At 34.2% G+C, this 12,174-nt stretch overlaps 1 protein-coding gene across 6 annotated transcripts in view; it reads left to right on the top strand.

The window, feature by feature from the left end:
• Nucleotides 1–12,174, top strand: part of Map2 (microtubule associated protein 2) — a 278,404-nt gene that overhangs the window by 121,014 nt on the left and 145,216 nt on the right. The gene's annotated exons all lie outside the window — the stretch shown is intronic.

Raw genomic sequence — 12,174 nt, 5'->3', positions numbered from 1 at the left:
AAATAAAGGGGCTAGGGAGTGTGGCTCAGTGATGAAGTGCCCCTGGGTTCAATCCTCAGTACAGCAAAAATAAACAGACACAAAAACCTAAGAACCTATCAGATATTATAAGAAAAAGAATGTAAAACACATGTATTTTTGCTCTCAACTATCATGAAACCAAACACCAGTATCAATGAAAGTGTTTCTAAATGATTCCTTAAATATTTTCCTGGTTTTCTGCCCGTGATCTTCAAGACTTTGGGGTAAAAAGAAGAGTTGGAAAGGGTAGGTAAAACAAAGAGAATGGGAAGGCGAGGGAAAGAGACAAACAAAACACAAGAGTATAGCAATTTAAGAAAAAATGTTAGTAGTCCTTGGGGATGTGGAAATTTCTCTCCCAAACAGAACCATTAGCTCAGATTCTTGCAGTGGCTATTTTCGCAATCTATGTGAAATATAAATCAAAATAGATGGAAAACTAGAAAAAAAATCTTTGACTTTTAAAAAATATTAAATGAAACACTCTTATTTCTTTAATTACATGTTTGTTATTAGAAACAAAATGAAAAAAGTCACAAAACTATGGAAAATGGTAGTGTAAATATATTGTAAGTTCATATTTTGACTTTCTAATCAACTTGATGATACTGTTGAAGAAATATTCATATACAGCTAGATAATGTATAGTATTTTTTTATTTAAAAACCAGAGTATCTTTTACCTAAAATCCTTTGTAGCTTAGAAATCTGATGATAAGGCAAGAAATGAAATTTTAATAGAAATAAACTATTCCCACTTACTATTCTAGTTCCTCTTTTTTCTTAAACAAGCAAAGAATTTGATACTTATCATCTGTATTCTTTGGTTTCAATATATGAGAATTAGGAGCTTTAATGCATTTTAGATGTACCATTGGATGTATTCAAATTGTGTAATTCTGTTTCATGGAAAATATCTATAAATACCTTTGTAGCCAGTTATGTGTCTCCTTATCTCTGATGTAACCCTGATATAAGGACTACAGGAAGAAGTAAGAGAGGGACTAAGAATTAACATGTAATTCTTAGTGGCCATCACCTTAATACCTTGTCCCATAAACAGAATAAACATGGATCTCATACATTTTGGGGGCATGGATTTGAGGTATTCATGAAATAACAGACACATCTTCGGAAATCATTCTATATATGATATGGCACTTATTAAACCTTCAAAACAGGGAGTTTATTATTTGAATTGGAAATATCAAAGAATGAAAAAAAATGCTATATGATCTTGCAGAATTGAGACCTTCTCAGAGTGATCTGGTAATTTGACGGTCACACAGGACCTCATTCAAATGGAATGCACCAGCTGACTTCTCCAGTACTCCTCCTCTCCAGATCTTTGTTGCTGAGGATTGAGGAATAACAGGAGTTTTGAATATTGAGATAAATGTATTTTTAAAGCCCAGAAAAGAGTACACAGGATAACTCCTTTGACCAGTTTTCAAAAAGAAATCAGAAATTTATATCTAATGTCATGCAGTGTAGCATTTGATTTTGTAGCATTTGAGCTTTTGCTCACACAATCTTCCTGTAAAGTGTAATGGCCCCACTCGTGTAGGCATTTGATAAAATGAAGGTTCATTTCCTGAGTCTAGGAAGATCAGCCAAGAAATTCATGACTCATGAAGATGGTTGTGCTTGACTGACTATTATATGAAAATTTTGTTTAGTAAAAAATTTTTCCACACTAATTTTCCTTCATGGCTTGCCCATTTCTCCTGCAAATATGGCCTGTCTATAGACTTGTACAGCCAATAGTGAAGAAACCATTGTATATCAACTTTTAGGTCCCTAAGAGATGGAGATAAATTTGCAAGTTGTAACTAAGAATTCACAAGCAGATAAGAAAAAGTGCCAGGAGAATTTTTATATTATTAAATAAATATTTTAAAAGCCTGAAGTAAAGGGTAATATACTCAAAATGGCTATCTATGCCAAAGATGAAAACCTGGAACTTATATATTTAAGTAGTTATCCAAGACTCAAACTAAAAGAAATACTTATACCTCGTTTGTCTTGTGATCTCTGGACTCAGAATTAAAACTTTGGGGGAGGAAATTATGGATTTTTAATGAGTTTTATTGTTTTGATTCAATCACTTATGCATGTATTAATTAATAGTTATTGAATATTGTGTACCAGTTGTGTACCAGACCCATTTCCACATATTTGGGGCATATTAGTGAATGAAACAGTCAAAAAGTTATGAATTCATGAAGTTTGCAGGTGAATAAGGAGAGACAACAAAAATTAGCATAACAAGTAAGTTATGTAGTATGTGAGAAAGTGAACAGTATAATGCAAAATAGGATAAAAGAGATTGGGAGTTGAAATTACAAATTGCAATATTAGATAGGATGGTTTGGTGAAGCCTCATGAAGAAGGAAAAATTTGAGACAAGAATTAATGAAGAGAAAAATATAGACTTTTGGAAGAAAAGTGTCCCACGCCCAAATGTAACTATGAAACATTTTTAAGGTATACAGGCATAGACTATATAATATGATTTTGATACAATATTTTCTGATGTAACACTTGAGATTCCCTATGACATCTGATGATTTTAAACTTGATAAAATAAATAGAGGGGAGTGATTTTATTATAACTTGTACTTTATTATTATCATCATCTATACTTCTAAGATATGGAGTGATTTCAACAATATGTTTAAAAACAAATATCCAAGTTCAAATTATCAAATAATGAAGTTCTTTAAAACAAGACAAGCATACTTCTTACCCACATGACTCTGTATTTTCTGAATAGGCCAGAAAGGTTGAAAGCAAAATTATGATGTCTTTCTCAACTATAGGAATACTTAAGTTCATATGTATATTATTTAAGTATGAACTGATAGAATCTGAAATTATTCTGAAAGTAAAAATCTAAATTCTAGCCTTATGTCTTTTATGCACAGCCTACTTATGTAATATGTAGTCTGTCTTAAAATGGAAATTCTTAATTCTATGTTTAATTTCTCTCTTCCTCTTCTGATATGTTACCAGTGTAAATGAAAAATTCTTAGTTTTATGTTTAATTTATCTCTTTCTCTTCTTATACTTTATAAATGTTAGGCTGAATTACAAATTAATTGGCTCAGAAGTCTAGGGAGTGGATTTCTCCTCTACCACTTACCAGCTGTATGTCCTTGGGCACATTACTAAATCTAATTGGGCCTATTTCCTTAACTGTAAAATACAGGTTTACAACTCAGAATTTTGTTGAGTAAAATAGCTTACATAAAAGGGTTGGCACATTATAGGTATTTAGTCTTTTTTTTTGTACCAGGTATTGAACTCAGTGTGCTCAACCACTGAGCAACCCAGCCCTATTTTGTATTTTATTTAGAGATAGGGTCTCACTGAGTTGTTTAGCACCTCGCTTTTGCTAAGGCTGGCTTTGAACTTGTTATCCTCCTGCCTCAGCCTCCCAAGCCACTGGGATTAGGTGTGTGTGCCACTGCACCTGGCTATTTAGTCATTTTTAACAGAATCACATCCCAAGCTTTTTAAATCAGCCAATATTACATTAAACAACTGAATTTAAAAATCTGAAAACCAGTCCAAAGCCACATATAAGGATACATTATAGTATCATGGTGATTTTTCTTATCTTCTCTCTCTCTCTGTCTTTGGTATCATGGGATTCTGAGAAAGTAAAGAGTTTTGTGGTAGTATGTACTGTGAAAATTTTGGAAGCCATTATGAAACAGGCATAATTTAAATGAAACAGAGAGGAAGTATAAGCTTTGGATTGGAAGAGAGGATGAATCCTAAAATATACTAGTTATTACAGTGAGCATTGAAAGACAAAGGTTTCTTATGAAATTAGCAATGTTGAAAGCACCTTAACTGTCCATTCTTTTGCCAAAACAGTAGTTCAATAAGAGCTGCTACAAGACAGTTTCATTTGTTGAAATGTTTCTAAAATACATATTATACTTGTTCTTATTGTTTTTCAGAGTTGCATTTATTAAAAGCCAATGTAAAGTATCCTCTTCATACCAAGGAAAATGTTCCTTTACAATTGATTTATTTAACATATAAAGAATCATCATATTGTCTTCATTTATGCTGCTGTGGTTACATGGCATGTTTAAAATATCTGCAAAATATCTGCTTAGACCAAAACCCTTGTGTGTAACATTCACTACAGATTCTAAAACTTGCTGCGAAAAAAAAAAAAAAAAGTTCATGTACCAAAGACACCATAATATTTATTATAGTTATTTTTAGAGTTGAGGCTTAAGATAGGTTAGTAGGGTGCACATTTTCTGATTCCCTGCCATCCCCCCAAGTCACTACCATCCAGGTCAAGAAGGCATGGTATCTCTTCCAGGTCAATACATCTTCCTGCTCCCACAAAGGTAAACACCATTCTGACTTCTGTCTCTAAGTATTTGTTTTGTCTGTCCTTGAATGTCATATAAATGGATTAATATACAATGTCCTCTTTTGTGTCTGGTTTTTTTTTTCACTAATATTATGCTGTGAGATTCATCTATGCAGTTGTATGTAATAGTAATTGTTTCCTTTTCTTTTTGTATATGTAGTAATCCATTATATGAATGTACCACAATCTATTGATGAGAATTTTGGTGGTTTCCAATTTTATCCTGTTATGATTAGGCTACTGACAGTATGTTTGTAAGTTTGTGTATAAGCAAGTAATTACTCATTTCTACCTAGAAGTAGAGTTACTGGGTCATAAGATAGACATGCATTTAACTTTACTAGACACAGCAACAATTTTAAAAAGGGATTGTAGTAATTTACAATCCCACCAGGTATATGTGAGTTCCAGTTATTCTACCATTATCATTTTCTTTTCAGCCTCTGAAAAGCATTTTATTCCCAACATAGTTCTTAATGTATAATGAGATTATGACTTGATGAATTGAAGTAACAATTATTTTCATTATTATAGTTCACGTGACTTTTTTTTAAAGGAATTTTTAAAAAGAACTTTGGTAAAAGTGTCTCAGCAGAATAGAACTTTGGGTACATCCATTTCCTTAGCCTAGAGGGTAATGGCTTAGAAAAATATAGCTTTTAAGCTAGCTATTTCACTAAATTGCTGTCAGAATTTGAGAACTGACAATAAGAAAAACCTCTCTCATTCTCTCTCTGTCTTGCTGTTTACATCATCCTATTAACTTCCCCTTGATAAGTGAAATAAAAATACCGTTGCAATAAAAAATAAAAAGAGAAAATTATTTCTAAAATTTCTTGTGCAAAAATTTACAGTGAAATGTGAATATTTGCAAAGTTTCAAGTGGTACATAATCAGCCTGACAAGGTGACACAAGTCTATAATCCCAGCTACTCGGGAGGCTGATGCTAGAGAATCACAAGTTTGAGGCCAGCATAGGCAACTTAGCAGGACCTTGTTTCAAAATAAAAAAATAAAAAGGACTGGGGATTCCCAACAGCTGCGGATGCTGAGACAGGAGAATAATGTTCAAAGCCAGTCTCAGCAAAGCAACTCAGTGAAATCCTGTCTAAATAAAATACAAAATAGGGCTGGGATGTGGCTCAGTGGTTGAGTGTCCCTGAGTTCAATCCCCAGTATAACCCCACCCCACCCCCAAAAAAGGACTGGGGGTTTAACTCAGTGGTAGAGCATTTACCTAGCATTTATGAAGTCCTGGGTCCAATCCCCAGTACCACTGCCAAATAATAGATAGATAGATAAATAGATAGATAGATAGATAGATAGACAGATAGATAAAGTGAATAATCCAAAAATAATTTGGAATGTATTTTATACTTAAATGTAAATAAGTATATAATGGTTTTTAGAGAAAATCATCACACTAAGATTTAAAATGGGATTGCAAAGCCAAACTCCTATAATGATGATGCAAAAGGATTAAAGCCTGATTCAGGAGCAATAGGAAAGTGGTCAAGTTATTTTATCTTAATCTTCACTGTACTTGCTTAGAATAAATTCTTCCTTCCCACTGCAGACCAAGTCTAATAGAAATCACAGTGAAAATATAAGATGCCCACGAGTGACCCATATGTCAGTTTGCTCTTTGCTTCTTTATAAATATACTTTCTTTCTGATTCATTCTTCATCTAAGTTCAGTCAAGATGACTGAATATTTCGGTTTAAAATATTTCCCACAAGGTTATATGTGTATGAGAGGATTAAAACAAATATAAAATAAGGCAAATAATTATAGGACTTGGAGGACAAACAATATCAATCTCTTTTGAAGCATTAACAAAGTAAATAGTCCATCTCATGGCATATATCTTGAAAAGTAAACAAGAGTGAATGCACAGTGCTAATGAATGTAGCCTATCTCCAATTGCAACAAAGAGAATTTGGGACAAGATGGGAGTGATTTGGGATTCTATTTTTGTTGGAAAATTTCCCCCCTTATTTTACATCAAACTCTTCTACATAAGTTTCTCAACCTATTGGTCATCTTAATATTTATAACTGGTAACTCAGCTGTGGAGTTAAACCATGTGAGTGATTTATGTAAATTGTGTGTGTGTGTGTGTGTGTGTGTGTGTGTGTGTTTAGTGATAGTCTTTTAACTCCTGACCATTCTTGATCACATAAATCAGACATCCTCTAGGACCTGTCTTTCACTGAGGAAATCATGCTAATCCATTCTCTCATGTGAACACTTATTTAAATTATTGAGATCTGGAGACCAACTGCTGAATAAAAAAAAGTGTATTGTTGATTTGCAGATCCTCAAATGAATCAGAGCCTCATGGCCTTAAATCAACAGCCTTTGGAACCATGCTTCTAAGAACTGGTAGTAATCAGGAAGTTGTCACAGATTGAGTTTGAAACTTGTCATATTTTAATTAGTAGCCACAGAATTCCAAGACTTGCTGTTTAGAGACTACAGCGTTTACTAGTTTGTTATTTTAATTTTGAATTTCATGAAGATATATTTCATGTGACATGGAAGTCACCCATATAAGTGTATACAGTTCAGTGACTTTTAGTGTATTCAGAATTGAGCAAACATCACCACTATCTATTTTTAGAACAGTATCATCCCCACCCCCCCCACCCCCCGCCAAAAAAAAAAAAAACCCACCTAGTATGAGACACTCTCAATTCCTTCTGCCCCAGCCTCTGGTGACCACTAATATAATTTCTGTTTTCTATGGATTTGGCTATTCTAGGCATTTCATATAAATTGAATGATATAATATATGGGGCTTTTTATAACTGGTTCCTTTCAATTTATTATGTTCTTGAGGTTCATTTATGTTGTAGAATGTATCAGAACTTCATTATTTTTATTGTCAAATAATATTCTATTATGTGATATACCACATTTTAGATTTTAATCATTAATATTTTTGCTTTAAAAATAATAATTGTTTGCATTTGGGGGAACAATGTGATTTGTTATTTTTAACAGTACAGCTCTATTACCTATTGGTTTTCATATTGCATATCTGATTTCTAGATTTGTTCATCATACATATCTGCTATTTTGTGTCCTCTGACTTACATCTCCTATATCCACTTTGTGTCATTCTGCTCCTGCCCCTGATAATTAGTGCTCTTTTTCCCTACCTCTGTACATTTGATTTCTCTTTTAGATCCCATATTTAAGAGAGATCATATAATAGTTTTCTTTCTTTGTCTGGCTTATTTCACTTACCATGATGTCCTTGGCTCATCTATGTTGTGGCAAATGGCAAGATATTGTTCTTTTGGGGGTTGAATAATATTCGTGTGTGTGTGTGTATACACTTTTTTAATCCATTATGAAACAGTGGACACTTTGGCTATTTCCATACATTGGGCTGCTATTAAAAAAATGCTGCAATAAATTTGGAAGTCACTTTGTATAATTTGTGCTACTCAATTCTGCATTGTTTTATAGTTTCTCTGGGTGTTAGTCTGAACCATGTGAAATTGCCATTTTATAAGTAAAAAAATCATAGACTTTCAGCAGTCTTTCCATTCAGATTGTGTTAATTATGACACTTATTCCTTTGTTTTCTGGGGGTGGGGGGAGGTGGGGTCTATTAGAGCACCATATTCTTTTGTGTGGACCTACTTTGTTGAAGGAAGCAACATTTTCTGTAGTTAAATAAGACCAGACAGTGTTCAATGAATTGGGGTATCATAATAATTTGCAAAGTACTTAAATATCTGCCCATGATATTTAGAATAACTCCAACTTAAGGGTACTAGTAACTATCATTATTATTTCTACTATCAATTTTTTAAAAGTATAGATTACAGTATATATGACCATCTTTTTATAAAGTCCTTCCAAACTATCTGGACCTTGACACAACATTAATTAATTCATTGTTCTAATTTAATCTTAAAATCTAAAAATTGAAATTTAGCATATTTTAACATCAATAAATGACAAAAGCTTTCTGAGCATTTTAAAAATGAGAGCCCTCAGCCAGGTACTTTGTGGAATTTAAAGAAAGTAGGAGACAAACCTATTTTAAATAAATTTATATTCAAAATATTGATTCTATTGCAATGGGTGGTTTATACTACAAATAAAAGGTGATAATATCCATGAGGAAACTGAACATAGAGAATAGAATGAGCAGTATGGAATAGAAAAACTTTTCTTGTGTTTGAACACTCTGTTTCCTCCACTAATGACATTTTCACATTCACTCATTGAAAAAATATTTTTGAGTGCCAGTATATTTTAGGTATTGTTTTAGGTACTTTGTATTTGCCCATAAAGATGACTGTCCTCATGGAATTAGCATGAGGTAATAAATAGTAAACATACTCAAAAAGAAAACTTTATGGTAGGACGAGTGCCATGGAAGAAAGAAAGAAAAATGGAATAGATCATGAGAGGGCATGGCCACCATCTTTATTATAGTGGTCAGGAAAGCTTTGGTTGGAAAGATGATATGAGCAACAGCTCCAAGGAGAGAAGGAAGGAAGATCCATCTCCATTGTTCATTCCCAAAGAATTTAAAGACTGATGCACAAATACACAGTCCAGTATGTTTAGGGAGTGAAACCAAAGGTCTTCCAGAAGAGCCATGGAAGTGAGCTAACTGAATCTTGGAATATGGTGGAATCAGATTCTTCCAGATAGCTCTGGGAGGAAGCTGTAGCTAAGGGCAGAGTCAGAGTGTCTCATCAAAGTGAGAGAGAGAGGTGTGAAGTTAGTTTTCTGTTTACTTGCATATTTTCTCTACTATCTTTGAAGTTCCTTGAGGAGAAAATGCTGTTCCCCTTTGTTTCCTATTCCTGGAATCTGTGCAGTGTCTGAAATACCTGTGGGTGTGCCATTACAAAGGGCTACATGAATTGACTACGGAGGCTAAGTCCTGGGCTAAAACAGGAGTGGGGAGGAGGCAGCACAGTTTAGGCTCATAGGCATAAATTATAGCAGCTTAAACTTCACAGAAGTCTTTCTATTGCTTGTCATCTTTTATTCTTAGAATATGACATACTTTAGGACAGTAATTATATTTTACACATAGTGCTTACTACATGATGGAAGCAAATGGGGAAAAAAGAAAAATAGACCAATTCATTCTCGTTTACTGAACCTGTTTTTTTTTTTTTTTTTCTTAAATATGAAATGACTTCCAGATAGTATTTAATGATTTTTGGAAGCTATGCTATTGTTTAGACTGACCAGGACTATTATGTATGCTTTATGAGATCCTGATAGAATATAATTCATATTTAAATAAATTAATCTCATGCATCAAAATTTGAATTTGGAAGTGGACTGTTGACAATATATTAAAATAAAACATTCATTGTGAAAAATCACCTTATTGTCCAAAGTCACTGAAGAAAGATGGACATTGAACAGAAAGATCATATTTAAAGGGACACCTTTTAGGGGAGGAAGAATCCTAACCAGCTGTGGGATTTACTAACTTCTGAAATCCCTTGTAATCATTACCTATGGCAATCATAAATAATTTTTAACAAATTTATTTTTTTCACTGAAGTACGAAGGGAAAGGATGGTGGTGGTGGCAGCCACTGTGTTGTTGACCTTTGAAAACACAATATGACCCTACCTATAGATGAGCTAACCTAAAATTGATGAATTATATGAACTGAATATTGAAAGAAAACTTTCTCTTTTTAATTTTCTTTTTTGGTACTGGGGATTGAACCCAGGGCCTTGCATAGGGTTGGCATATGCTCTACCTCTAAGCTACCTACCCCAGGACTGGGGTTGTGGCTCTGTGGTAGAGCACACACCTAGTGTGTGTGAGGTGCTGGGTTCAATCCTCAGCACCATATATGAATAAATAAAAAATAAAGATATTGTGTCCACCTACAACTAAAAAAATAAGTTACCTACCCCATCCTGAAAGGACTCTGAAAGAAAATAAAAACAGAATAGAACATCAAGGTCAAAATCCTAGTCGCAATTGTTACTGGGTAATTCAAAAAATTTTTTGATAAATATTGCGCCCTCCAGTGGTTGTTTTAGATTAACAACTCTCGCCCCCCCTTGTTTTACCTGGGCTTGATTTTCCAGCTGCATGGTTTTAGATAACTCCAAGAAGGTTCACACTGTCTATACCTAGGAGAAGCCTGGGGAGGCTGGCTGAGTTTGATCGTCCAATTTCATGCTTGCAGAAAGAATGACGCAAGTTATGATGGATGCCCACTGTATGATGATTAAGCTCAGGTCCAACAAGCAAGGTCCACAAAAGGGCAATCATGCTTGATTCATCTGATTGTCAGACTGGAAATGAAAGAAAAGCTGTTGACATAATTACCCCAGATTTTTCAGACCTCAAGTACAATCCAGCACAGATATTAAGCAAAGCTAGTTCTCAGGATGATTGCAATGTGTTTTAAACAGGAAGATTACTGCTTTAGCAAATAAAAGGTTTACAAAATCAAAGACAAAGGATGTTTCTGGAATATGTCTTGCCTAAAGACACATGAGAGAAAAAGGGAAAGAAAGTCCCTTGATGAGAGAAGACAAGAAATGGACTGAATCAGGAAGCAAGGCTGGTCCTTGAGACTCCCTGGGCCTCAGATTTCTCACCTATGAAACAAAGGCTGTGGGCTAAGCTGAGTGGTCTCCATGAATCTAGCCTATGAACAGAGAGACAAGGAGAGACAGGATCAATCTCATACAAAAAAGCCAAAATGTGAATATTTATGAAAGCAAAATTAGCTAGTGATTAAAAAAGAGAGAACAGTCCCAGCAGGAGAATGCAAATTCATTTTAATCAATTCAAAATAAAACATAAAACTGATACAGTTCTTTCAAGAAGGAAAGAATGAAGCATATCGTTTTGTCTCTAAATTTCCTCTACTGTGGTCTTATTCCCTCTTCTCTATCATCACCTTATTTTTTTCTTCTTACTTTCTGTTTCCGGTAACCATGGTGATGCTCCCTCTCAGCAACCTCCTTTGCAGCTGGCCCTTTTGGTAGACATCAAATTTTACTCCATTCACTGGGGCAGGGTGCTAACAATGCCATAAAAATTAATGTATTTATGAACATATTTCTCCTTCCCTTTTCTCTGAGAAATAATTCAGGGAATTGTTCTACACTTAACCTCACTAGATAAGGGGTACTGTAAAACAGGGATATTCAACTGTTAATTTCAGTTGCTGACACGAAGTGGGTACAGATTATGCCAAAGCTTCAATTCCCCCCTTTGGCCCTCAGGGACTGCAAACTCCCTAGCCTCTAGCTGGTTGCCACCTCCCTTTGCTTTTGTATGGAAAAGGAATAAAATGCCTTGCCCACAGAAATCACATACAAATCCTTGGTTTCCTAATCCTTTTTCTTTTTTGCTTTCTCCCCCGTTAAGGAAAACATTGCCAACTGCGTAATTATCATAAGGGGACTGAATTTTCCACAGGAAAAATATATATATAAGTATAGGTGTTTCTTTAATGAACATTTTTATTTTGAAATGTAATAAACAATATTCACTTGATATAAAAAATATTGTAATAAATAGCCAATGACAAAACACCAAAGAATCTCTGATGTTCTTAACGCAGATAAAAATTCCATTAACTGTCATTTGGTCGTGTCCAGTTTTTGTAGCTTAACTTGTTTGTAATCCTATATGCCTGTAAACTGTCTCTGTATTTAAGCAGAGGGTGTGTGCGTGTGTGTGTGTGTGTGTGTGTGTGTGATGTGTGTGTGTCTGGCATTAGCACA

The sequence above is a fragment of the Marmota flaviventris genome, chromosome 11 (assembly GCF_047511675.1).
Source record: "Marmota flaviventris isolate mMarFla1 chromosome 11, mMarFla1.hap1, whole genome shotgun sequence".
NCBI lineage: Eukaryota > Metazoa > Chordata > Mammalia > Rodentia > Sciuridae > Marmota > Marmota flaviventris.
This window is presented reverse-complemented; position numbering and strand designations above follow the sequence as displayed.